The sequence below is a fragment of the Phocoena sinus genome, chromosome 14 (assembly GCF_008692025.1).
Source record: "Phocoena sinus isolate mPhoSin1 chromosome 14, mPhoSin1.pri, whole genome shotgun sequence".
NCBI lineage: Eukaryota > Metazoa > Chordata > Mammalia > Artiodactyla > Phocoenidae > Phocoena > Phocoena sinus.
The window spans coordinates 30,607,629-30,635,171 of record NC_045776.1 but is presented as its reverse complement, the minus strand read 5'-3'; the positions used below and the strand labels follow the sequence as shown (position 1 = coordinate 30,635,171).

At 40.6% G+C, this 27,543-nt stretch overlaps 1 pseudogene; it reads right to left on the bottom strand.

The window, feature by feature from the left end:
- Positions 1-7,922: 7,922 nt before the first annotated feature.
- Positions 7,923-15,045, bottom strand: LOC116764991 (annotated as a pseudogene).
- Between the last annotated feature and the right edge of the window lie 12,498 nt (positions 15,046-27,543).

Sequence of the window (27,543 nt, the reverse complement as noted above, 5' to 3'; positions counted from 1 at the left end):
CATCTGCTAGGATTGTTGGTGCCACATTGGGGACCCGCTGTTCTTCCATATATAGATAAGATAGGCATAAATTTATTTATATTGGTATATTGTAAAACTATAAAACTGAATAAAAATGTAATAGAATTAATAGATGAGTAATAACCCTTTTTAATTTTGAGATGCTGCTAACTGTGGTGTGTTTTTTTCTTTTGTTTTGTTTTGTTTTTGATGGGGTTGGAATGAAAGTCTGCATGAGAAAGGAACGACTGAACGTTGGATGGGAGAATGAAGGAAATGGGTAAAAACTGAGGAAAGAGAAAGGAACTTGGCCCAGGGCTAGGAAGGCCAAAAGAGATTTATGGATTTATGAAAGGAAGCAGGAGTGAGGATGAAAAAGCAGAAGTATAAAGCAGGGTCAGAGGTCAGGGTTGAAAGAACCAAATTTGAGTAGAGTTGAAGATGACAGAAGGTGACTGTAGGTTTACTAGGAGAAATAGAAAAGGGCTATTGGGGAGGTTGGCCTTAAGACTCACAACCACCAGATAGGTATTTAAGAAAACAAGAGGTTCAGGACACATCTCTGAAAGGTTTGAGTTGCCTTATTCAGGTGTGATTATAGTGGGGGGATAGTGAAATCTACCAGAGAGGTGGCTAGGGCTCAGAGTTATCCTAGGGGCAGCTGATGACAGGGGCAGAGCCAAGGGAACTGCTGCATCAGGAGGCCCACGAATAGGACCTGGTATGTAAATTACCATGTACTCAACACCTGAGCACCAGGGCAGCTAATGCACTATTCAGTTAATCCTGGCAACGAAAGGCAAGGCCAGTATTCCTGTGCCACTTCACTTAGAGAGGTGAATATAATCATGAAAATCTAGATGGGACAAATTACCTGGTTTCTTTAAAGATAAAATTCAAGGAGGAAAAAAAGTGAGAGAGACATGGAGGGAGAACCTAGAGATTAAACAGGACTTCAGAGACCTAACAATCAATGGCAAAGTGTGGACCTTGTTTGGATCTAATTGAAAATTCTTAAAAACAATTTTTTATGACATTTAGGAGACAACTGCAAATTTGAGCACTCACAGGGTATTTACTATTAAAAATGATATTAAGGAATAAAAGTCCTGTACTTTAAATATACATACCAAAAACCTACAGGTGTAACTACATGTTTTCTCAGAACTGCTTCAAGATAATATGGAATGGGGTGAAACAGGTGGGGGTATAGATAAAACATGACAGCCATCAGTTGGTAAATATTAAAGCTGGATGAGTTCATGGGTATACAAGGAACACTCACAGTATTTTTATACTTTTGTATATGTTTAAAATTTGTGATAATTGTTTAAAAACAAGGCAAAACTGTAGAAAACAGTTTGGCAGTTTCTCAAAGGTTAAACGTACAGCTACCATATGATCCAACAACTCTGCTACTACCTCCACTGGTCATCTAAAAGAACTGAAAGCAGGGATTTCAACAAATATTTGTACAGCATGATCATAGCAGCATGATTCACAATACCTACAAGGTGGAAAAAACCCAAGTGTCAATCAACCGTTGAAGAAGAAACAATGGTATATACACACAATGGGATTTATGAAGCAAAAAAAGAAATGGCATTTCGTTACGTGCTATAACATGGATGAACGTTGAAAACACGATGTTTAGTGAAAGAGGCAGACACAGAAGGACAAATATTGTACATTCCACTTACACGAAGTACCTAGAATAGGCAAATTCACAGAGACAGAAAATAGAATAGAGGTTACTAAGGGCTGGTGGGAGGGAAATTGGGGTTGTTACTGTTTGATGGTTACAGAGTTCTTGTTGAGGATGATGAAAAATTTTGGTTATAGACAGTGGTGATGGTTACACAGCACTGTGACTGTATTTAATGCCACTGAACTGCATATTTATAAATGGTTAAAATAAATATGATTTACATATATTTTACCACATTCCAGCAAAGGAGGGAAATTGCAGGTATCAGAATTCTCTTTACTAATCAAGCGCGTTAATCCAACTGCGTGATGACGTCATCTCGACGCGCGGTGGCGCATGCATAGTAGAAAGAGGTCCGCGCGATGCGTGGGCTTGTGCCTAGGCGCTTGTTGTTCGGGGGCCTTGTGCTGGTACCGGGGGCGCCGGGTTGGCGACTTTGGCATTCTTGGCGTTCGGTGGGCGGCACCTTGGCGGTCACATGAGCCAGTGGCATCATGCCCGTGGCGCTGGGGTCAGCGTCGCGGCTTTTCCGGACATTCGTCGGCCAGGAGGAAGGGCGGAAAGCACATCCCGGAAAGGTAACATGCCTTGACCGCTGGGTGTTGCTGGTGGAGCTCAGAGCACCTGGGCCTGGGCTTCGTCTCCTGTGCTCTCTCCTGTGACTGTTGCCCCCGCGTGCTGCCCCGTCCGCGCTGTGCTAGGGGGTATTGGTCGTCTCGCGGCTCAGTTCACAGTAGCTGAAAGGGACAGTGTGTGTATTCTGATTTAACCCCATCGTTTTAAAAGGGAGGCTCTGGCCATTGCTCCTCAGGTAAAATGCAGAGAGACTGCTTTTTAAGATAGGACTGTGAGTATTGGGGACACTTCTTAATTACCGAAATGGAATCCCCTTCAATTCCTCAAGCTGTGTCGTTTTGGCACAGAAAATGTGAGTAAGATGAACTGGAACTGAGATTGAGTGAAAAAATGCACAGGCACTGTCAAATTTTCCATTGAAAACAGTTGATTTGTGTTGTCTCTAGGAATTATAAAGGGCGTACTGTTGCTTCCTAACCGGTGTCATTTGAGAGATCTACCTCTGTACGTTCAAATGATTAATTTTGAGACTTTGTTCATGTGTGCAGTAAACCCCTTAATTCCCTAAGACCTTCCTTTCCTCCATCTCATACCCCATTAAGCCCGCTTCATTATATCTCCTGAATTTCTTTTGAATCTATCACCTCTTCCTCAACATCCTAATACTGAACTTGCCTGTCTGTTACAATTATGTCCTAAGTAGTGTCCATATTTCTTGTTTCCTTCCAATCCATTCTTCACACAAGAAACCTTAAAAGCAAGTTGGAACATTGCTCATAAACTTCCTCAAAAAACATTTTTTTCAGAATAGAAAACAAACTGTTGGCCTTTAACACTCTGCGTGGTATAGAATCCTCTCTGCTTCTCTAGCTCCATCTTGTGCCACTACTGCCCTCACTTTCTATGCTTCAGATACACTGAATTAACGTTATTTCTAACTCATCTTACAAAAGTCAGTTCAGATATTATTTTTCACTGTGATTCCTAGCATTAAGGAATTTTATTTTCAGATTTTGTATGAGGAGTAAAAGTAAATAGTGAAGTGGAAGAATTGAGTTCAAACTATTTCAGTCAACATTCATGTATTAATGATACCTTAGTAGTCAACACCAAGCTAGGTTTTATCAGGGATACAGAAGTTCTGGCCATCTTTGGTTTTAGATAACCCTTATTTATTGAGACCATTGCATTGTTTTGTTGCCTCTTATCTGTTTTCAAGATGGGAGAACAGGAACAAGGGAAGTGTAGCTTATTACAAGGCGGGGTTGAGTAAGTGGAGCAGCAAAGTGCAAAGAAGAGGAACCTACTATAGATGGATATGATTTCCATTTTCAAGGCGCATTCATCCTATGTAGGGAGACAGCCTCACAAAATTTGCCTAATAAAAAATATATTAATAGTTGGAAAGACTATCTGCCCTTTGGACAGCAGATGCCTGGGACTCGTTTCATTGCTATCAAAGTACCTTTAAAAAAGGTAAGCAAAACTTAATACTGTATTCTTCCAGAAATCTGAATTCACCATATAGAGCCCTGGCTCTCAACTCCATCATACTCCATTTACCATTTTTATAGCAAATACTTTTTAATACCTCCTTTACTATCCAGAAATGGAATTCATACATAAATACAACCTACTTTTGAACTTAATTTAAAATAAAAAAAAATGGAATGCCTAAGTATAAATAAAGAATAAAGTAATTTATAAGAAAGTAATATGTATCTCATATGTAAATGTTTCTGGATGACTATACTAGAAATAAAGAAAGAGTCAGTTACTTGTACCGTGAATGCAATAAACTATGGACTTTGATTGATAATGATGTGTTAGTGTTGGTTCATGAATTCTCACAAAGGAAGCACACTGGTATGGCATGTTGATAATGGGGAAGGCTGTGTGGTTTGAAGGAGAGAGGGTATAAGTGGAAACTGTGTACATTTTACTCAGTTTTGCGGTGAATCTCAAACTGCTCTAAAATTAGTCTACTAATTTAAAAAGAAAAGTGTGTTGCTGGCACTTGAATAACCAAACAGATCAATGGAACAGAGTACATGTATAAGCCTAATACATAAAAGAATATTTAGCAGTGAAAGCCATCCTTCATATAGGTAGATATTCAAGAAGTATTTATTTATGTGTCTATTTACAGGCACTCTGCTTGGAGCTGACAGTACAGTGGTAGGCAAAATTGATGTAGTCCCTGCATTCTGGGAGTTTACAGTGTGGTTAGGAGACCAAGATGAAATAAACAAACATAGAAATAAATATATAGAAGTGAGCTTATTTTCTTCTGTCTAATCTCTCTGGAAGAAAGGATCATAATATCGCTTGTAAACTGCAGAGGAAGAAACTTGACTTTGAATCTCATATGTTAGCATCACAGGGTTTGAATAAATTGATAATATAATAAAGGATTTTAAACACATTTTCTTTCTTATTTTATTTTTTCTGACAGAGTTTTGAAAAGGATCATGCTCCAGAAGAATGTTTTTCCCCCTTGGATCTTTTTTGACAGACTCCAATAATGCAATGAAGAACTTTGGCTGATTATTGACTTAACATATACTCGCCGCTATTATAAGCCAGAGGTAAATGGAACCTGTAATTGAAAATGACCTTCTTTCTGATACTGTAATAATTCATAGTAATTCAGTAGTTATCAACTTATGCTAAGGTGAATCCTGGCCTTATTTCATGGGTTCAAAAAGGGAAGCTAGTGGTTTCCTTAAATACACATTTGTAATTGCTGTTTCAAAATGAGATTAAAGATATGAATTGAACTATAGTATTTGACAGTAGGCTCTAGATATGCTTAAGAAATTCTATAAGCTTCCATGTTCTTTATTTTGAAAATGAAGTAAACTTTTAGTAAGAATAGTAGTAGCCTAAAAGGAAAGAAAGCGTATGACCATTATGTCTTTAGCACTTATTTGAAGCAGTTGCCTGAGCATGTTTAAGCATCGGGGTAAAAGACAATTGTTCTCTAAGTTTTATGCTTTCTTTTTCTAATACCTTCTGATATAGTACAGAAACCCATATATTCTCTTGGCCCATGTAGGACATACCAGTGCAAAAGAATTATCCTTCCTCTGACCTGTTCCATGGCCTTGGGAGACAGTAACACCTAATGTTTGTTAATATTTGTATAGCAGTTTGCCATTTAGAAAGTTCTTTCATATCCATTGACTTTGTTATCTTCATAACAATCCTTTGCTGTTGAAGTGGAAGTAGTACTGATATCTCCTACTGAGTGCTTACTCTGCACTAAGCTCAGAGGATAGGCAACTACAATTACTAATTTTACAGACGATGAAACTGACTCTCAGACAAGGAAGAATTGAAATTTCAACTCAGTTATTCCTCTTTTTTTATTGTGGTAAAATATACATAAATCATATTTATTTTAACCATTTAAAAATATGCAGTTCAGTGGCATTAAATACAGTCACAATGTTGTGTAACTATCAGCACCACAGTCTGAACCCAAAACTTTTTCTTCATCCTCAACAAAAACTCTGTAACCATCAAATAGTAACAACCCAATCATCCCTCCCACCAGCTCTTAGAAACCTCTATTCTATTTTCTGTCTCTATGAATTTGCCTATTCTAGGTACCTCGTGTAAGTGGAATCTACAATATTTATGCTTCTATGTCTGGCTTATTTCACTAAACCTAGTGTTTTCAAGGTGCATCCATGTTATAGCATGTAACAAAATGCCATTTGTTTTTTGGCTTAATAAATCCCACTGTGTGTATATACCATATTTTGTTATTCATCGGTTGATTGACACTTGGGTTGTTTCCACCTTGTAGCTATTGTGAATCATGATGCTATGATCATTGCTGTACAAATATTTACTCAAAAGCCTGCTTTCAGTTCTTTCAGATGTGCAGTGTAGGTAGTAGCAGAGTTGTTGGATCATATGGTAGCTGTACGTTTAACCTTTGAGAAACTGCCAAACTGTTTTCTGCAGTGTCGTCTTGTTTTTAAACAATTATCACAAATTTTAAACATATACAAAAGTATAAAAATACTGTGAGTGTTCCTTGTATACCCATGAACTCATCCAGCTTTAATATTTACCAACTGATGGCTGTCATGTTTTATCTATACCCCCACCTGTTTCACCCCATTCCATATTATCTTGAAGCAGCTCCGAGACAACATGTAATTACACCTATACGTTTTTCTTTAATTAATTAATTGATTTTTTTGGCTGTGTTAGGCCTTCGTTTCTGTGCGAGGGCTTTCTCTAGTGGCGGTAAACAGGGGCCACTCCTCATCGCAGTGCACGGGCCTCTCACAATCGCGGCTTCTCTTGTTGTAGAGAACAGGCTCCAGACGCGCAGGCTCAGTAGTTGTGGCTCACGGGCCTAGTTGCTCCGCGGCATGTGGGGACTTCCCAGACCAGGTTTCGAACCTGTGTCCCCTGCACTGGCAGGCAGATTCTCAACCACTGCACCACCAGGGAAGCCCTAGCTATATATTTTGGTATGTATATTTAAAATATAGGACTTTTTTCCTTAATATCATTTTTTAATAGTAAATACCCAGTGAGTGCTCAAATTTGCAGTTGTCTCCTAAATGTCATAAAAAATTGTTTTTAAGAATTTTCAATTAGATCCAAATAAGATCCATACTTTGCCGTTGATAGTTAGGTCTCTGAAGTCTTATTTAATCTCTAGGTTCTCCCTCCATGTCTCTCTCACATTTTTTTCTCCTTGAATTTTATTTTTAAAGAAACCAGGTAATTTGTCCCATCTAGATTTTCATGATTATATTCACCTCTCTAAGTGAAGTGGCACAGGAATACTGGCCTTGCATGTCGTTGCCAGGATTAACTGAGTAGTGCATTAGCTGCCCTAGTGCTCAGGTGTTGAGTACATGGTGATTTACATACTAGGCCCTGTTCGTGACCTCCTGATGCAGCAGTTCCCTTGGCTCTGCCCCTGTCGTCAGCTGCCTCTAGGATAACTCTGAGCCCTAGCCACCTCTCTGGTAAATTTCACTATCCCCCCACTATAATCACACCTGAATAAGGCAACTCAAACCTTTCAGAGATGTGTCCTGAACCTCTTGTTTTCTTAAATACCTATCTGGTGGTTGTGAGTCTTAAGGCCAACCTCCCCAAGAGACTTTTTCTATCTCTCCTAGTAAACCTAGAGTCACCTTCTGTCATCTTCAACTCTACTCAAATTTGGTTCTTTTAACCCTGACCTCTGACCCTGCTTTTTACTTCTGCCATTTCATCCTCACTCCTGCTTCCTTTCATAAATCCATAAATCTCTTTTGGCCTTCCTAGCCCTGGGCCACATTCCTTCCTCTTTCCTCAGTTTTTACCCCTTTCCTTCATTCTCCCATCCAACTTTCAGTCGTTCCTTTCTCATGCAGACTTTGATTCCAACCCCATCAAAAACAACACAAAACAAAACAAAACAACAACAACAAAAAAACACGCCACAGTTAGCAGCATCTCAAAATTCAAAAGATTTATTACTCATCTATTAATTCTCTTACATTTATTTATTCAGTTTTATTGTTTTAAAATATACCAATATAAATACATTTATACCTATCTTATCTACATATGGAAAAACAGCTGGTCCCCAAGGTGGCACCAACAATCATAGCTGCTGTTACTTTAAATATCCGTAGTAGTCAGCAGTTTCCATTTCTTATTCGCTCTCAATGAAAAATTGCAGTTTCCCCAAAGAGGTGTATTTGGCAGCATTCTCACGTTGTTGTTGGGCCCGCCTCTTCATGGCCTCCCGCTCTGGCCTCTGCTCTTGTTCGATGGGCTTTGACATTGCTGTCTCAGGAACATTGCGTTCCCTCCATGGAATTGGCTGCTTGCTGAAGTCTTGGAGTAGAAATGGGGTTTGGAGCTTGGCTGGGGACTGGTGCTTAGTCACAGCAGGGTGAACAGGCTCCCACTGGAGAGAAGTGCAAGATGAAGTTTTGTAGGGTGCAGGCCTAGGAGCAGCAGACTGAGGGACAATAGGCTGGGTATGGTCGGTCCAACCCGGTTGGGTTGGGTTGGTCACAGTTGGCTGAGCTGGTTTGGCAGGACCTGGCAAAGAGGCAGGAGCTGGCTGGGAAGAACTGACTGCAGCAGGTTGAGCTGAGTTAGTAGAAGCAGGGTGGGCACGGTCAGCAACAGCAGGCCGATGTGAGGCCAGAGATTGTGGCCTCTGAGGAGCAGGTCGAGCTTGAGGCATTTCCCAGGCAGAAAAAGGCAGAGGTATCAACTTTGACCTTCCCAGGAGGCAGCAGCTCATACTGGGATGGAGATGGACACTCTTTTTCAGCACTGCTGTCTGGTTTCTGGGTTTTGACTTGAGTTTTCTCAGGACCCTTACCCTCACGTGGGTTATTCCACAATGGGTGGATAGCTGTGGGTGGCTAGGGGTGTTTAGGGTTGCTTGAATTTCCCAAGACCCGACAGGATGAGAGCCCAGTTCGCTTATCATTCTTCTTCCACAGTGCATGTAAAACCTTCACAGACTCCAGCATGTGCATGTCTAGGGAGGTTCAAGGCTTTTTAAAGCTCTCTTGGATAAGCTCAAATTGGTGTTGCTTTTACTTCGTCTGGGGAATTGTTGACTTCTCTTCTGCCTTGACTTTTTTTCCTGACTGCTAATTCTCTTCTACCTTGTTTCTTCCTCTGGTCCTTTTGGTATTTTCCTGCCCATGGCTCTTCGTTTTGCTGATTTTTCTGGATGCAGCTTTCTGAGGTTTGCCTTTTGAATCCTTCATCGTATTCACAGGAGCTCTGTCACTGACTGCAGCATTGCATAGAACCACTTCTCCCCCTAACAGGCAATCTGGATTCTTTGGCTGGATTTTGGCCTTGTTAACACCACTGATAGGCTCAGAGGCTTTACGTTTTTTCTTCCTGGTTTGATCAGAGGGAACCTTTATGACACTTGGCTTTTCCTACTCCTGATTCACCTTAATGGCTCTGTTGTCTTTGGCTTTGATCATGTTGGGACCTTTGGATTGATCAAGATCTTTCAAAGAATTATAGAGCTGGGGACGGTGAATATCCTCCGCCAATGTAGTAATGTCTGCAAAACCAGTGCAAGATTCCACCCCATTTTCAGGTGTCCCTAGGTCCTCAAGATTCAGGCTGTTCTTTCCCAGATCAGCATTTTCAGAACCAAGCTGCTCTTCTTGGCTGAGGGGATTAGTGCAGGCCAGGAGCTGGTGAATATCAGGGATTTCTAAAGGGAGTAGTGGAGGCTCTTTGTTTTCTCTTGGGACTGGTAGGCATCCAGAGGGTTTTAAAGGTTGTTTTTTTTTTTTTTTTTTTTTTAAGGTTGGTTTTTTTTTTTTTTTTTTTTTTTTTTATGCGTTACGCGGGCCTCTCACTGTTGTGGCCTCTCCCGTTGCGGAGGACAGGCTCCGGACGCGCAGGCTCAGCGGCCATGGCTCACGGGCCCAGCCGCTCCGCGGCATGTGGGATCCTCCCAGACCGGGGCACGAACCCGTGTCCCCTGCATCGGCAGGCGGACTCTCAACCACTGCGCCACCAGGGAAGCCCTAAGGTTGGTTTTTAATATCCTCCAAGTTCGTACTATCTATTTGTCCCTGGATTGGAGATAGAGGCAGGGCCAGGAGACTACTGGCACTCTGGACTGGAGCTGTCCCTGAAACGTCCCCAAGTTCAGGTGGTGTGTTACTCTCAAGTATCTGAATATTTCTGCTCCTGCAGGACTTGCAGAGTTCTTGAGTTTGTGTCACACAAGATGTCTGGCTTGGAGGTTGCAATCCCAGGGAGTTTTTCATCACCAGGGAAATCTCCATCTCTATGAAGGAATCCAGGTGGAAGACAGTCACTGGTAAGTGAGATGCTCCCTCTAAACACCAACACAGCAATCATGTACCTTTCAAGGTTCATGATTGCTGTGCTGATGTTTTGGGGGAAGATGGACAAGGCATTTCTACTAACTCTTCTTAAGGATCATGGACAGTGCCCTATGCTACGAGATAAGCGGTGACTGTTGTAAATCTTAGTGGTGATCATTTCATGTCACTGATTCTTGGCTTTCTTTGTATTTCATATGATTGTTATGAGTCAAATAAAAAATGAGTCTTAATTTTAAAAAATGAAATGTTTTACAAAGACCGGGATTCTCATATGGAGTCCTTTCAATTCTCCCCACTTTCCTGAGAGGCTAAGAACACTTCACACCATGAACTGGGAGAGGGAGTAGAGCCCTTCATGATGAAATGTATAAACAAAGGCATAGTCTTAGCCTGCTTCCTCTGGGCAGGATCTCGGACCACAAGGTCTTAAATCCAGGTATAAATTAAGGACGTGAATAACGAGAGTTCTGAAACACCTTCCAAAGAGACTCTAAAAGTAGATCAGGGAAGGGAGTGATACAGTGTGGTAGTACAAGGGGAATGATCAGCTACAGCAGTGGAAAATGTTGTACCTATTTGTATGCACTCAGGTTTCTTGTACATGTAGCATAGATGACCTTTAGAATGTCCCTCCCACTTCCCCACCTGAATTAGGTATTCTTCTTTTAAAATTTATGTATTTATTTTTTGAACTTATTTATTTTCTGTTTGTATTTTTTTGGTGGCACTGGGTCTTCATTGCTGTGCATGGGCCTTCTCTAGTTGCGGCTAGTGGGGGATACTCTTGGTTGCAGTGTGCAGGCTTCTCATTGTGGTGGCTTCTCTTACTGTGGAGCACAGGCTATAGGCGCATTGGCTTCAGTAGTTGTGGCTCACGGGCTCTAGAATGCAGGCTTCGTAGTTGTGGCACATGAGCTTAGTTGCTCCACGGCATGAGGTATCATCGCAGAGCAGGGTTCGAACCTGTGTCCTCTGCATTGTCAGGCGGATTCTTAACCACTGTGCCACCAGGGAAGACCTAGGTGTTCTTATATAGAGTCTAAAACCAGAGAGCCCTGAGCGAAGGTAATGGTTATTAAAGGCACAGGATCTAAATTCTACCTGTCTATACATCACTTCCCAGTGGCAGATTTGTTCCCATTTTGGAATGCTGACCTCATTGTTCAACTTTCTTGCTGTTTGTACTCACCTTAAAAACTTGTTTCTGTGATGGGTTGAGCAGACACAGGGTAGTAGATTCCAGAGGTGGAAGCTGGTGGTTGGATATTTGTGGGCTGAATCTCCTTTAGTACCATTACCATTTATGGTTGCACAAAGGCCCTACTTCCTGTGTATGACACCGAGCCTTTGGATTGCAGGCAGGAGCCACGTTCTCCATACAGTAAAGACCCTAAAGTTCCTTGGTTATAGTAATATAACTGCCTTCCTTCCTGGTAGGGAAGTGACAGGCTGTGTACCTGATTGGGAAATTGAGATGGTGTTCCCTGAGCAAGCCTGGCAGAAAGTGATGGATATAGAGGGACCATGTTATTGGTGCCTGCAGTTTTATCATACTGGGCTGCCATAAACATGGAGGAAGCAGCTGTGTGCTGGTCAGTGACTGCCAGAGTAAAGTCTCCGAGTGAAGAAAAATTTTTTCAGTGCTTCCTGTGATGTCCCAGTCAAGAACAACTGGATAAGAAGCAGCTGAAGTGGAGATCTGGCTCTGGTCAGTAACTGCAGATAACACAGTTATGCTAGACTGTTGGTGAAGGTAGGCACTACACATGAGTGTCTGGAAGGAGGTACCAGTAGGTGATGCCGAACTGACGGCAGGAGCAGAGACTCTGGAGAAGTTGCAGACACTTCCTTTTAGGGAAGTTGCATTGCTCACCATAGGAAGAGAGTGCTGCAGAGAATTTAGAGTTCCAAGTACAGATGGATTTTGAAAATTTTCTGTAAGAACAAGAGGGTAATGAAAAAATCAGGGAGATTGATAAATTCTCACTATGTTTGAGGAACAACATTTTCTTAAGGTTCTTGCTATCAGGACACCTCTAATGTCAATACTTACTGAGAAACCAAAAATCAGACCGTTATGATGGTTGTAAGGACTGAGCAGTTTTACACTCTTCTGTATTAACTGCCTGTGCTCCCATGTTGGGCACAGATGGACAGAAGACCCAAGTGGTATTCAGACATTGTTCTCTAGGCTGGAAGCAACCTTCTCCCTGCCCTATCTTTCCCTTCAGGCTACACTAGTTTTGACTTCTATACTGTTTCCTAGACTGGAAGCATTTTAGACCTAGGAGGTCCTTAGAGAACTTCTATTTTCACAGTCTCATTTCATGAGGAAGGAAACTGAGGCTCAGAGAGATCGGGTTGACTTGTTCAAGTTCTCTCATTATGTTAGTATTCTTACCAGGTTTAAGAACCTAAGTATCCTGACTTCCTTGCCAGGATGCTACTCTGAGCATGATACTGCCAGAAAGCAGGAGAAATAGAACTTATAATATAGGCATTTTTTTTTGTCCGTTAGAAAACAGTACGGCTATTACCATTGTAATCTTCAGTGTCTCACTTTGCTTGTGCAGTTCCCACGCTATTAACTAGAGTTCACACATACCTCAGTCCAACTGGTAAATCTAAAGAGTCATTTTTACCCTCTTCAAGCCTGGTTTCTCATCCTACCTCAAAATGATTACCTGAATGTGAATTTCTTAAGTGCTATTGGAAAGAAAATTGTTATCTGCTTACTTCAGATTACTCATCTGTCAAGTAGTTATAACACTGCTACCAATAAAAATAGCAGTAATAATTAATACATGAATAAACTGATATATTGTGTATGATTTATATGGAGGAAGATACAGTAAGTTCTAGAAAGACACAGAAAAATCCTGAAAAACGTATTATGTAACGAAAAAGAAATACATAGTTATGAAAACTGGGGTATGTGGCACGTATCAAAGCATAATGAGTTTACTAACAAATGACATTCTGTACCATACATGCAATGTTATGAAAGTGAATTTTTCCCACTGTATTTTAGTGAATACTATTAACCAAAAAACACGATAGAAGGTGATTTTGAATGAATTCCTAGCTAATACATACAGACAGAGAAGATATATCAGTAAAAATGCATAAAAAGCAACAAAATTCAATCAATGTGAATGGATATGTAGCCACAATATATGCAGACAAGTATTTCAATGAAAACTGGTACCAAGCAGACAGCAAAATAATGAGTGTAAAAGAATTTCATTATTGTGCTCATTCATATTTTTACCCAGCAAGTAACAGGTATTAAGTCTGGTAGAAATATATATTTCAAAGAATAGAAATATATAGTAAGCAGAAAGATAGCTTCAAAAGTATCAAGAAGTTTTTTGTATTTGTCCTAGAACTTAGATTATAATCTTCTTCAACATCCAAGTAGATGACATCCCAAAACCTAAAAAAATCCATCATCACTAGAATCTAATTGAAAAAGATTTTCTAATGCAAGAACATCGAAAGGACTCCACAATATTGTTCTAGATAAATATGGAAATTTTTTTTTGGCCACACTGCGTGGTCCTGGCAGTTAAAGCACTGAGTCCTAACCACTGGACAACCATCGAATTCCCTCAATGTGGAATTATAGATGTGGTGCTTGACTTTTTCTTCTTCTTCTTAGCTAGCTAAAATCTAAAAACGAACCCTGGCTGTTGATCAATGTACTCTCTGGGTTAGGAAGGAAAGAACTGTAAAGATGAAAACAACCTTGCCTTAGAACCTGCATATCACAAAAAGGAAATAGTCCTTCTGATTCAGTTTCGAAGATACCATTTAAAATTTTTAATTGGTAAAACGTCTACATAGTTAAAAATTAGAAAGAATAAAACATTGAAAAGCAGACCATAGATAACCACTTTAGTTTCTTGTATATAGGAAGCATCGTTTCTAGGACATATTTCTAAAATGTTTATATTCAAAACTGTCAAGTTCCAACTGTATTCAGAGAGGCAATAAAAGAAAAAAAACTGAGTATGACTTTTCTGGTAAGCTGCCTTTCTTGGTGATACCCCGTTCTCTCCTTACTTTCCTCTTAGTCTGTGAAAATAAGGATTTGTTACAATCAAATTTGTTTTGCCCTGATATGAGCAGAATTCACTCTATGCTGTTTCTGCTTTAATTTAAAATCTTTGGTTCCCATCAACATTCCATTGCAAGCTACGTTTTTCTTGAGAGCTCCTCTTTGCTTTCACTCTTCATTATTATATTTTTTCCTATCTCTTTGTTCCTGTTGGACTGTGCTGATGAAAACAATCCTAAACTTCTTACATTTGACTCTGTGCCTCCCTATAGCCCAGTACTCTCCATCCTCTCTCCCTATGTTCTCTTTTCCACTAGTCGAAATATTAGTGGTGACAGACCATTAGAGATGAAACATCTTGCTGTATATTGCTAGTTTTCTATGTCACCTGGCTTTTCTGCGTTTCTGTTGAAACACTCTTGAGAAGTCTCTGATTTCATTTTCTACATGGGTACCCTTTAAGGCTCAATATTAGAAAAGAAAGGGATCAGAGTGATCGACCAATGTAGTATCCTAATGTAACAGATAAGGAATATATCAGGCTTTGTGAGAGAGTCAATGATTTGTCCCAAGTCACACAGATAGTAAATGCCAATGTCAAAACTGAAATGAGGTCTCCAGACTTCTAGTTCAATACTTTCCCTCATTATTCCATGTTATTTTGAATCTACTAGTAAATTTAGGGGCAAAATAAATCTAACAAAAAACTTTAAAAAGTTTTTTTTCTTACCTGACATGGTCAGAGACGAAGAGAAAACATCAACTGCAGATACAAGGGATGAGGAGACAACACCAGAGGATGTCTGAGTAGCTGCAGCTGAATGGCGCATGTGTCCAGTACAAAGGTCACTGGTTATTGCTCAGTGGTCACTGGTCACCTGTGATGATGTAGGAGAATGATGTCACAAAGCAGGCAGTTTAAAGGTATGATATAGCCAATAGGGAGGTCCGATCCCCAACAGGAAGGCGGGCTTGGGTGGAGCGAGTGTAGGAGAGCTGAAACAGCACCTAAATTTCTGAGCTCTGGGGAGGAAATCCTAGAAGACAGATTTACCTCCCCCAGGCTCTTACATTAGGGAAATCATTGCATCATTTTTTACAGATGTTCATTAAAATAATTTACTAACAGTTACCTATATCCTACAGAGTATTATATTTTATGTATCATATACTTAGAGCTATATATATCTTATTAAATTAATATCCTTAGGAAGGCAAGAGCCATCTAGTTTGAACTATTACAGTTGTTCTGAAATCATATCTGTCTAATTAGTAAACTTATAGCAGCTTTCAAGGAGCAAAAGTAGGGATTAAGAAGCTCCTTTTGTAACTTGGTTAAAGCGTAGGGTGAGGTTTGTTGAGTGTACCTTGTGGAGAGTGTTGTTGTCCAAGGATCTTCACTGTTAGTTTCATCTCCTTGACTCCTACCTTCCTTGGGCTGGGCCAGGCTCGGCCAACTTGGACTTGCCTCTTACATTTCTCTTCTGCTTTCTTTTCTTTTTCCATTATGAGCATTGTTTCCAGGACAAGCCTTGATCTTGCATTCTTACCCTCATGGATGTTACTTCCTGTCAATTTCCAGCAGCAGGAGTCTTCTTTTCAGTGCTTGATTCTTCACAAAATAGACTCTGCCTGTTGGACACAAATACCAGAGATCAAGGAGACAGAGCTGGTTGCAAACCTTTCCTCTTCCAGCCTTTGGTTGCAATTGTTTTCCCCATAATTTGCTACCTCTAGTTCCTTGGGCCACACAGGTATCCTGCCATCCAGCTCTTTTATATGTGAGAGACATTCTGAATACTGTCCCTTTTTCTTTGCACAGAAGTATATACAGTGTGGCAGTTACTGTAATCTCCTCCTCCCCCTTGCAAACAGCCACTCTAGAATCTTGGACCTCTAGGATTCTCTGTCTTGCATGCTTGGGTGCAAGGCCTAGCAAAATGAAGAGGAGAATAATTAGAGAAGGAAGAGGACATTTCGTGGAGAACTGGGCGGGGATAAGGTGAAAGGGCACAGGAGAAAAGTGATTCATGTAGATTTTTTGGTTTCTGTGGGAAACAAGTTGACACACTTTGTCCTCATTTTGTATTACCAGAACAGACAGTCATAGATATAAGTAGCTCGATAGTGCAGCAACTGCCATGAATTCTGTACACTAAAGGGAACAGTCTTACATATATTTCTCGTTTTGTTTTATGTCATATTACCATATTAATAGCATTCACTGGTATGTTTGTAGAATACAGATTTTTTTTTAAATGCTCTGGTTTTGTCTACATGGTTATTTCCTTGTCAGATTTTTAAGGGCTCCAACATTGTAAGACATATTGCATGTTTTTGTCTTGATGATTATTTTTCTTGAAGCATCATGAACGAACTTGACCTGTTGGATTTTGTGGAGAAACTTTAAAAAGGGTCTGTGAAAAAGGCAATGCGGTGAGTCGCATTATGCACCCAAGCGTAAGGAGCAGATATCTGCCATCAGCCCAACTTGGCCTGGGTTGCCTCTGTTTTAGTTCCTGTGGTTAGTGCTTTGCTCCCTAACCACTCTTGTGACTGTGATAATGTGAGTAAGGGCTGAGTTGCTAATGATTTATATGTGAGGTAAGCTGGTTTGAGGGAGGAAATCTATGGATCTAGTCATTTTCCTTGGTGGTAAGCTTTCAGGGAGGGGTGCAAAGATTGATCTTTCTGGGGATTTTCTAGCACCAGGAAGATATCCCATAGATGAGACCTCCAAAGACACACGTTTAATTTTTAGGCCTGTTTTTCCTATTATGCGATATGAGTTTTTTCACTGATGTGGATGATGCTTATCTGAGAAGAAATTGTGAAAGGTGTTGTAGTATAAAGATGTGGCTTAAGCTTTTAAGTGTTTTTCAAGGTTTTTCCCCTAAGCTTCCCTCTTCAGATGGCCTATTTACATGGTACTAGTATGTGATGTGAGGCTAACAACTTAGTAATACCTGCAAGCCAGATCAGTGTCTCTTTTCTCTATATTTCCATACATATCAAGGGACCCATAGCTACTGCAGGTTAGGGTACTTGGTGTGAGATTGGGGGAAATGTGGTAAGACACATTTTGGTATCAGTAAAATGTTTACATATTAAAATATTCTGTTCCAACATACAATTCTATTTAGGCAAACCCTTAGTTAGGCTTTTCCTGGTTCCGAGCCTATGTAACTTATTTTCTCTCCCTAGTTCCAGCCATTTAACTTTAACTTGCAGGCTCAGCATCATGTTAACCTCTAAAAGAGTCTTACATGTAGGAGAAAGAAACTAAAGAGCTCTATTTCAACACTTACGAACATGAGGCCCTACCCTGACCTAAACCTTTATTCTTACATTTAGGGTATTGTCTTGTCCCATATACCCCCTTCCTGCATTTTGAACCCATCAGGTTAACTGAGACATGTCTTGGTGTAACATCCCCAATTCATCTACCCCTGAGGCTCTCCTTTATTCTTCCCTTTGTCACATTGTGATTTAATTAAATACTGGAATCCTTCAAACACTTGCATGATACCTGAGGCCCTATGGCATACTGGTAGATTTTGTTAGTGTGAAATATTTAGCTGTCTGATTCTCGAAATATCCCTTGTTCATATATTTTCCATCCCAGCATACAACATACCCATTAAGGCACTGTTTTATCTCATATTGGACCCACTCCCATCCAGAGGCCTTCTCCCTGCTAGTTCCCATACTTTCTGGAAACCCTATTATGGCCAGGTCTGGATTTTTTGTTTTCCCACCCAAAGCCTGTATCTTTTAGCAAGCTGGAACTATAAGACCTACATAGATTTTCTAGTTTCTGATAGATTTATGTCACAGTTTGTACATTGTCATGTCTATAGTTATTTGTATCATTTGTACTTTTCGCCATTATATGCCTACTGGATATTTTTCATAAATTGCAAGAGAATATTTTATGATTTAGCACCAAATTGTATGTGCCAAAATTTACACTTGTAAACTATGTTGTGCTCACTTGTATCTGTTCTTTATACAAATAGTAATTTACTACTATTGTCCCGTTTGTAATTATGTGGAAGTTTTCAGAAATGTAAACAAATGCTTGTGGATTGAAACTTGGTTAAACTATGACTTTCCCAGATATGTTAAATCTAGTGATCTATTTACTCATTCATTCAATAATTCTGACCTTGCCGACTTAGTTTGGCCAGCTCAAATGGTTGTGAAGATTATTAACAGTGTATTTAAGGTACTTTCAGAAATTAGAAATTGAGACAGGAGAAGATGCCGGAAGAGTAGGATTAGGAGATCACCTTCCTCCCCACAGATACATCAGAAATACATCTACACCTGGAACTGCTCCTATAGAACACCCACTGAACGCTGGCATAAGACCTCAGACCTCCCAAACGGTAAGAAACTCCCCCACGTACCTGGGTAGGGCAAAAGAAAAAAGAAACAACTGACACAAAAGAATAGGGACAGGACCTGCACCAGTGGGAGGGAGCTGTGAAGGAGGAAAGGTTTCCACATGCTAGAAGCCCCTTCGCGGGTGGAGACTGCTGGTGGCCGATGGGGGAAGCTTCAGAGCCATGGAGGAGAGCACAGCCACCAGGGTGTGGAGGGTAAAGTGGAGAGATTTCCACACAGAGGATTGGTGCTGACCAGCCCTCACCAGCCCTATAGGTTTGTCTGCTCACCCTCCACGACTGGCATGGGCTAGGAGATGTGGCTTGGGCTTCGGAGCTTACACCCCAGGAGAGCACTGGGGTTGGTGGCATGAACACAGCATGAAGGGGTTAGTGAGCCAGGGTTAGCCAGGAGGGAGTCCAGGAAAACTCTGCAGCAGCTGAGGAGAAAAGAGACTTATTCTTGCCTCTTTGTTTCCTGGTGTACTACAAGAGGGGATTAAGGGCTTCCCTGGTGGCACAGTGACTGGGAGTCTACCTGCCAATGCAGGGGACGCAAGTTCATGCCCCGGTCCGGGAAGATCCCACGTGCCATGGAGCGACTGGACCCGTGAGCCATGGCCGCTAAGCCTGCGCGTCTAGAGCCTGTGCTCCCCAACGGGAGAGGCCACAGCAGTGAGAGACCCATTTACCGCAAAAAAAAAAAAAAAAAAAGGGATTAAGGGTACCGTTTAAAGGAGCTCCAGAGACAGGCACAAGCCGTGGCTATCAGTGCGGTCCCCAGAGATGGGCATTAGACACTAAGGCTTCTGCTGCAGCCACCAGAAAGCCTGTGTGTGAGCACAGGTCACTATCCCCACCTCCCCTCCCGGGAGCTTCTGCAGCCCACCACTGCAAAGGTCCCATGATCCAGGGACAACTTCCCTGGGAGAATGCACGGTGCACCTCTGGCTGGTGCAACGTCACACTGGCCTCTGCCACTGCAGGCGCACGCCACATCCATACACCTCCCTACCCCTGGCCTGAGTGAGCTAGATCCCCTGAATTAGCGGCTCCTTTAACCCCGTCCTGTCTGAGCAAAGAACAGACGCCCTCAAGCTACCTACACACAGAGGCAGGGCCAAATCCAAAGCTGAACCCAGGGAGCTGTGCAAACAAAGAAGAGAAAGGAAAATTTCTCCCAGCAGCCTCAGAAGCAGCGGATTAATGCTCCACAAACAACTTGATGTACCCTGCATCTGTGGAATAACTGAATAGACAACGAATCATTCCAAATTGAGGAGGTGGACTTTTGGAGCAATATAGATTATTTTTTCCCTTTTCCTCTTTTTGTGAGTGTGTATGTGTATGCTTCTGTTTGAAATTTTGTCTGTATAGCTTTGCTTTCACCATCTGTCCTAGGGCTCTGTCCGTCCGTCTTTCTTTTTTTAATTTTTAAAATTGCTCTCTTAAAAATTATTCTTGGGCTTCCCTGGTGGCGCAGTGGTTGAGAGTCCGCCTGCTGATGCAGGGGACGCGGGTTCATGCCCCAGTCCGGGAAGATCCCACATGCCGCGGAGCGGCTGGGCCCGTGAGCCATGGCCACTGAGCCTGCGCGTCCGGAGCCTGTGCTCCGCAACGGGAGAGGCCACAGCAGCGAGAGGCCCGCGTACCGCAAAAAAAAAAATTATTCTTTATTTTAATAAATTTATTTTATTTTACTTTATTTTATTTTATCCTCTTTCTTTCTTTCATTCTTTCTAATTTTTCTCCCTTGTATTCTGAGCCATGTAGAGGATAGTCTCTTGGTGCTCCAGCCAGGCATCAGGGCTGTGCCACTGAGGTGGGAGAGCCAACTTCAGGACACGGGTCTACAAGAGACCTCCCAGCTCCACGTAATATCAAAGGACGAAAATCTCCCAGAGATCTGCATCTCAACACCAACACCCAGCTTCACCCAACGACCAGCAAGCTACAGTGCTAGACACCCTATGCCAAACAACTAGCAAGTCAGGAACACAGCTCCATCCATTAGCAGAGAGGCTGCCTAAAATCATAATAAGGCCACAGACACCCCCAAACACACCACAAGACATGGACATGACCACCAGAAAGAAAAGATCCAGCCTTATCCACCAGAACACAGGCACTAGTCCCCTCAACCAGGAAACCTACACAACCCACTGAACCAAACTTAGCCACTGGGGACAGACACCAAAAACAATAGGAACTACAAACCTGCAGCCTGTGAAAAGGAGACCTCAAACACAGTAAGATAAGCAAAATGAAAAGACAGAAAAACACACAGCAGATGAAGGAGCAAGGTAAACACCCACCAGACGTAACAAATGAAGAGGAAATAGGCAGTCTACCTGAAAAAGAATTCAGAATAATGATAGTAAATATGATCCATAACCTTGGAAATAGAATAGAGAAAATGCAAGAAATATTTACCAAGCACCTAGAAGAACTAAAGAGGAAATAAGCAATGATGAACAAGACAATAAATGAAATTGAAAATACTCTAGAAGGGATCAATAGCAGAATAACTGAGGCAGAAGAACGGATAAGTGACCTGGAATATAAAATAGTGGAAATAAATACTGCAGAGCAGAATAAAGAAAAAAGAATGAAAAGAACTGAGGACAGTCTCAGAGACCTCTGGGACAACATTAAATGCACCAACATTTGAATTATAGGGGTCCCAGAAGAAGAAGAGAAAAAGAAAGGGACTGAGAAAATATTTGAAAAGATGATACTTGAAACTTCCTTAATATGGGAAAGGAAATAGTTAATCAAGTCCAGGAAGCACAGAGAGTCCCATACAGGATAAATCCAAGGAAAGAACATGCCAAGACACATATTAGTCAAACTATCAAAAATTAAATACAAAGGAAATATATTAAAAGCAGCAAGGGAAAAGCAACAAATAACACACAAGGGAATCCCCATAAGGTTAACAGCTGATCTTTCAGTTGAAACTCTGCAAGCCAGAAGGGAGTGGCAGGAAATATTTAAAGTGATGAAGGAGAAAAACCTACAACCAAGATTGCTCTACCCAGCAAGGATCTCATTCAGATTTGATGGAGAAATTAAAACCTTTACAGACAAGCAAAAGGTGAGAGAGATCAGCACCACTAAACCAGCTTTATAACAAATGCTAAAGGAACTTCTCTAGGCAAGAAACACAAGAGAAGGAAAAGACCTACAATAACAAACCCAAAACAATTAAGAAAATGGGAATAGGAACATACATATTGATAATTACCTTAAATGTAATGGATTAAATGCTCCCACCAAAAGACACAGATTGGCTGAATGGATACAAACACAAGATCCGTATATATGCTGTCTAAAAAAGACCCATTTCGGACCTAGCAACACATACAGATTGAAAGTGAGGGTATAGAAAAAGATATTCCATGCAAATGGAAATCAGAAGAAAGTTGGAGTAGCAATTCTCATATCAGACAAAATAGACTTTAAAATAAAGACTATTAGAAGAGACAAAGAAGGACACTACATAATGATCAAGGGATCGATCCAAGAAGAAGATATAACAATTGTAAAAATTTATGCACCCAACATAGGAGCACCTCAATACATAAGGCAAATACTAATAGCTCTAAAAGGGGAAATTGACGGTAACACAATCATAGTAGGGGACTTTAACACCCCACTTTCACCAATGGATAGATCATCCAAAATGAACTAAATAAGGAAATACAAGCTTTAAATGATACATTAAACAAGATGGACTTAATTGATATTTATAGGACATTCCGTCCAAAACCAACAGAATACACATTTTTCTCAAGTGCTCATGGAACATTCTCCAGGATAGATCATATCTTGGGTTACAAATCTAGCCCTGGTAAATTTAAGAAAATTGAAACCGTATCAACTATCTTTTCCAACCACAATGCTATGAGACTAGATATCATTTACAGGAAAAGATCTGTAAAAAATACAAACACATGGAGGCTAAACAATAAACTACTTAATAACGAAGTGATCACTGAAGAAATCAAAGAGGAAATCAAAAAATACCTAGAAACAAATGACAATGGAGACATGACGACCAAAAACCTATGGGACGCAGCAAAAGCAGTTCTAGGAGGGACGTTTATAGCAGAACAATCCTACCTGAAGAAACAGGAAACATCTCAAATAAACAATATAACCTTGCACCTAAAGCAATTAGAGAAAGAAGAGCAAAAAAAACCCCAAAGTTAGCAGAAGAAAAGAAATCACAAAGATCAGATCAGAAATAAATGAAAAAGAAATGAAAGAAATGATAGCGAAGATGAATAAAACTAAAAGCTGGTACTTTGAGAAGATAAACCAAATTGATAAACCATTAGCCAGACTTATCAAGAAAAAAAGGGAGAAGACTCAAATCAACAGAATTAGAAATGAAAAAGGAAAAGTAACAACTGACACTGCAGAAATTCAAAGGATCATGAGAGATTACTACAAGCAACTCTATGCCAATAAAATAGACAACATGTAAGAAATGGACAAATTCTTAGAAATGCGCAACCTGCCAAGACTGAACCAGGAAGAAATATAAAATATGAACAGACCAATCACAAGCACTAAAATTGAAACTGTGATTAAAAATCTTCCAACAGGGCTTCCCTGGTGGCACTGTGGTTGAGAGTCCGCCTGCTGATGCAGGGGACAAGGGTTCTTGTCCCTTTATGGAAGGATCCCACATGCCATGGAGCAGCTGGGCCCGTGAGCCATGGCCACTGGGCCTGTGCGTCTGGAGCCTGTGCTGTGCAATAGGGAGGTCACAGCAGTGAGAGACCCGTGTACCACAAAAAAAAAAATCTTCCAACAAACAAAAGCCCAGGACCAGATGGCTTCACAGGTGAATTCTATCAAACACTTACAGAAGAGCTAACACCTATTCTTGTCAAACTCTTCCAAAATATAGCAGAGGGAGGAACACTCCCAAACTCATTCTATGATGCCAACATCACCCTGATACCAAAAGCAGACAAAGATGTCACAAAGAAAGAAAACTACAGGCCAATATCACTGATGAACATAGATGCAAACGTCCTCAACAAAATACTAGCAAACAGAATCCAACAGCATATTAAAAGGATCATACACCATGATTAAGTGGGGCTTATTCCAGGACTGCAAGGATTCTTCAATATATGCAAATCAATCAATGTGATACACCATATTAACAAATTGAAGGAGAAAAACCATATGATCATCTCAATAGATGCAGAGAAAGCTTTCAACTAAGTTCAACAACGATTTATGATAAAAACACTGCAAAAAGTAGGCATAGATGTAACTTTCCTCAACATAATAAATATGACAGACCCACAACCAACGTCATCCTCAATGGTGAAAAAGTGAAACCATTCCCACTAAGATCAGAAACAACACAAGGTTGCCCACTCTCACCACTCTTATTCAACATAGTTTTGGAAGTTTTAGCCACAGCAATCAGAGAAGGAAAAGAAATAAAAGGAATCCAAATCGGAAAAGAAGTAAAGCTGTTACTGTTTGCAGATGACGTGATACTATCCATACACAATCCTAAAGATGCTACCAGAAAATTACTAGAGCTAATCAATGAATTTGGTGAAGTAGCAGGATACAAAAATAATGCACAGAAATCTCTGGCATTCTTATACACTACTGATGAGAAATCTGAAAGTGAAATTAAGAAAACATTCCCATTTACCATTGCAACAAAAAGAATAAAATATATACGAATAAACCTACCTAACGAGACAAAAGACCTGTATGCAGAAAATTATAAGACACTGATGAAAGAAATTAAAGATGATACAAATAGATGGAGAGATATACCATGTTGTTGGATTGGAAGAATCAACATTGTGAAAATGACTCTACTACCCAAAGCAATCTACAGATTCAATGCAATCCCTGTCAAACTACCACTGGCATTTTTCACAGAACTAGAACAAAAAATTTCACAATTTGTATGGAAACACAAAAGACCCCGAATAGCCAAAGCAATCTTGAGAACGAAAAATGAGGCTGGAGGAATCAGGCTTCCTGACTTCAGACTATACTACAAAGCTACAGTAATCAAGACACTATGGTACTGGCACAAAAACAGAAAGGTAGATCAATGGAACAGGATAGAAAGCCCAGAGATAAACCCACGCACATATGGTCACCTTACCTTTGATAAAGGAGGCAAGAATATATGGTGGAGAAAAGACAGACTCTTCAATAATTCGTGCTGGGAAAACTGGACAGGTACATGTAAAAGTATGAAATTAGAACACTCCGTAACACCATACACAAAAATAAACTCCAAATGGATTAAAGACCTAAATCTAAGGCCAGACACTATCAAACTCTTAGAGGAAAACATAGGCAGAACACTCTATGACATAAATCACAGCAAGATCCTTTTAGACCCACCTCCTAGAGAAATGGAAATAAAAACAAAAAATAAAACAAATGGGACCTAATGAAACTTCAAAGCTTTTGCAGAGCAGAGGAAACCATAAACAAGACCAAAAGACAACCCTCAGAATGGGAGAAAATATTTGCAAATGAAGCAGCCTGACAAAGGATTAATCTCCAAAATTTACAAGCAGCTCATGCAGCTCAATAACAAAAAAACAAATAACCCAATCCAAAAATGGGCAGAAGACCTAAATAGACATTTCTCCAAAGAAGATATACAGACTGCCAACGAACACAAGAAAGAATGCTCAACATCATTAATCATTAGAGAAATGCAAATCAAAACTACACTGAGATCTCATCTTACACCAGTCAGAATGGCCATCATCAAAATATCTACAAACAATAAATGCTGTAGAGGGTGTGGAGAAAAGGGAACACACTTGCACTGTTGGTGGGAATGTAAATTGATACAGCCACTATGGAGAACAGTATGGAGGTTCCTTAAAAAACTACAAATAGAAAGACCATACGACCCAGCAATCCCACTACTGGGCATGTACCCTGAAAAAGCCATCATTCAAAAAGAGTCATGTACCAAAATGTTCATTGCAGCTCTATTTACAATAGCCAGGACATGGAAGCAACCTAAGTGTCCATCAACAGATGAATGGATAAAGAAGATGTGGCACATATATACAATGGAATATTACTCAGCCACAAAAAGAAACAAAATTGAGTTATTTGTAGTGAGGTAGATGGACCTAGAGTCTGTCATACAGAGTGAAGTAAGTCAGAAAAAGCAAAACAAATACCATACGCTAACACATATATATGGAATATAAGAGAAAAAAACGGTCATGAAGAACCTAGGGGTAAGACAGGAATAAAGACACAGACCTACTAGAGCATAGACTTGAGGATATGGGGAGGGGGAAGGGTAAGCTGTGACAAAGTGAGAGAGAGGCATGGACATATATACACTACCAAACGTAAAATACATAGCTAGTGGGAAGTAGCCGCATAGCACAGGCAGATCAGCTATGTGGTTTGTGACCACGTAGAGGGGTGTGATGAGGGTGGGAGGGAGGGAGACGCAAGAGGGAAGTGATATGGGTATATATGTATATGTATAACTGATTCACTTTGTTATAAAGCAGAAACTAACACACCACTCTAAAGCAATTATACTCCAATAAAGATGTTTTTAAAAAGTAATTAGAAACTAAAAAGTAAAACTAACAGAAAACATTTGTTATTATAAATAACAATGGAATTTAGTATGCTATTTTACCCTCAGGACTACTGTAGGGCATACTGTTCTTTGCTGTTCCACTTGTGGCAGGATTCATAGTTTTTCTAACAGGTACAGATCCCTAAGGCTGATACTGTGAGGAAATGTTATACTTGAGCTACACTCTTATCTCTATCAGGCATTTCTTGGAATTGTCTAAAATGTAAATGTATACTGACAACCTCCAGCATGATACCAGGCACATAATAGAAACCCAATAAATGTTTCACTGTGAGTGGAGTATCAGTTGATAGAATATTTTTGAAGGTTGATTAGGCAGATTAGATTGATTGATAATCTTTCAATATTTTAAGTTTACATCTCTTTCATTCCAGAAATTCTATGTCTAGAAATTTATATATAGCTATATACATGTGTAAAGAGGTTCACATTGCAGCCTATCTGTAACAGAGGACAAAAACAAACAAAAATAACCCCAATCTGAAAACAACTAAAAGTCTATCAATATTGAACTGGTCATGAAAATTACGTAATGTTAACGCAGCTATTGAAGAGAATAGAATTGATGTATGCAATAATTGAGTGGGAAAATCACTATCCAAGACACATTGTAGACTATGTATATAGTATGCTGCTCTTCTATGAAATACAGGATATCTTTTATGTACAAACACTTACTTACAAGATACAAGTGTGAATGTAAGCACTTGGGAAATATCTGAAAGAACCACACAAGAAACTGGGAGACTGGGACAACTTTCCACGTACCATATGATTGGAATTATGAAAGGTACACACACGAACTAATGGATGACTGCAAACAGCCTCCGGCTTAGGAGGGAAATTGCAGGCATCAGAATCCTCTTTACTAATCAAGCGCGTTAATGCGCCTGCGGGATGACGTCATCTGGACGCATGGTGGCGCATGGGCAGTAGAAGGAGGTCCACGAGCTGCGTGGGATTGTGCCTAGGCCCCTGTGGTTCGTAGCCTTCTGCTGGCACTGGGGGCACCGGGTTGGTGATTTTGGACTCCTGGCATTGGGTGGGTGGTATCTTAGGGGTGACATGAGCCAGTGGCATCATGCCTGCAGGTGCTGGGAGCAGCGTCGTGGCTTTTCTGGACATTCGTTGGCCACGAGGAAGGGCGGAAAGCACATCCCAGGAAGGTAATATGCCGTGGCCCCTGGGCGTTTACAGAGGAGCTCACAGCCCCTGGGCCTGGGCTTCATCTCTTGTGCTGTCGCCTGTCACAGTTGCCCCCATGCACTGGCCCGTCCACGCTGTGCTAAGGG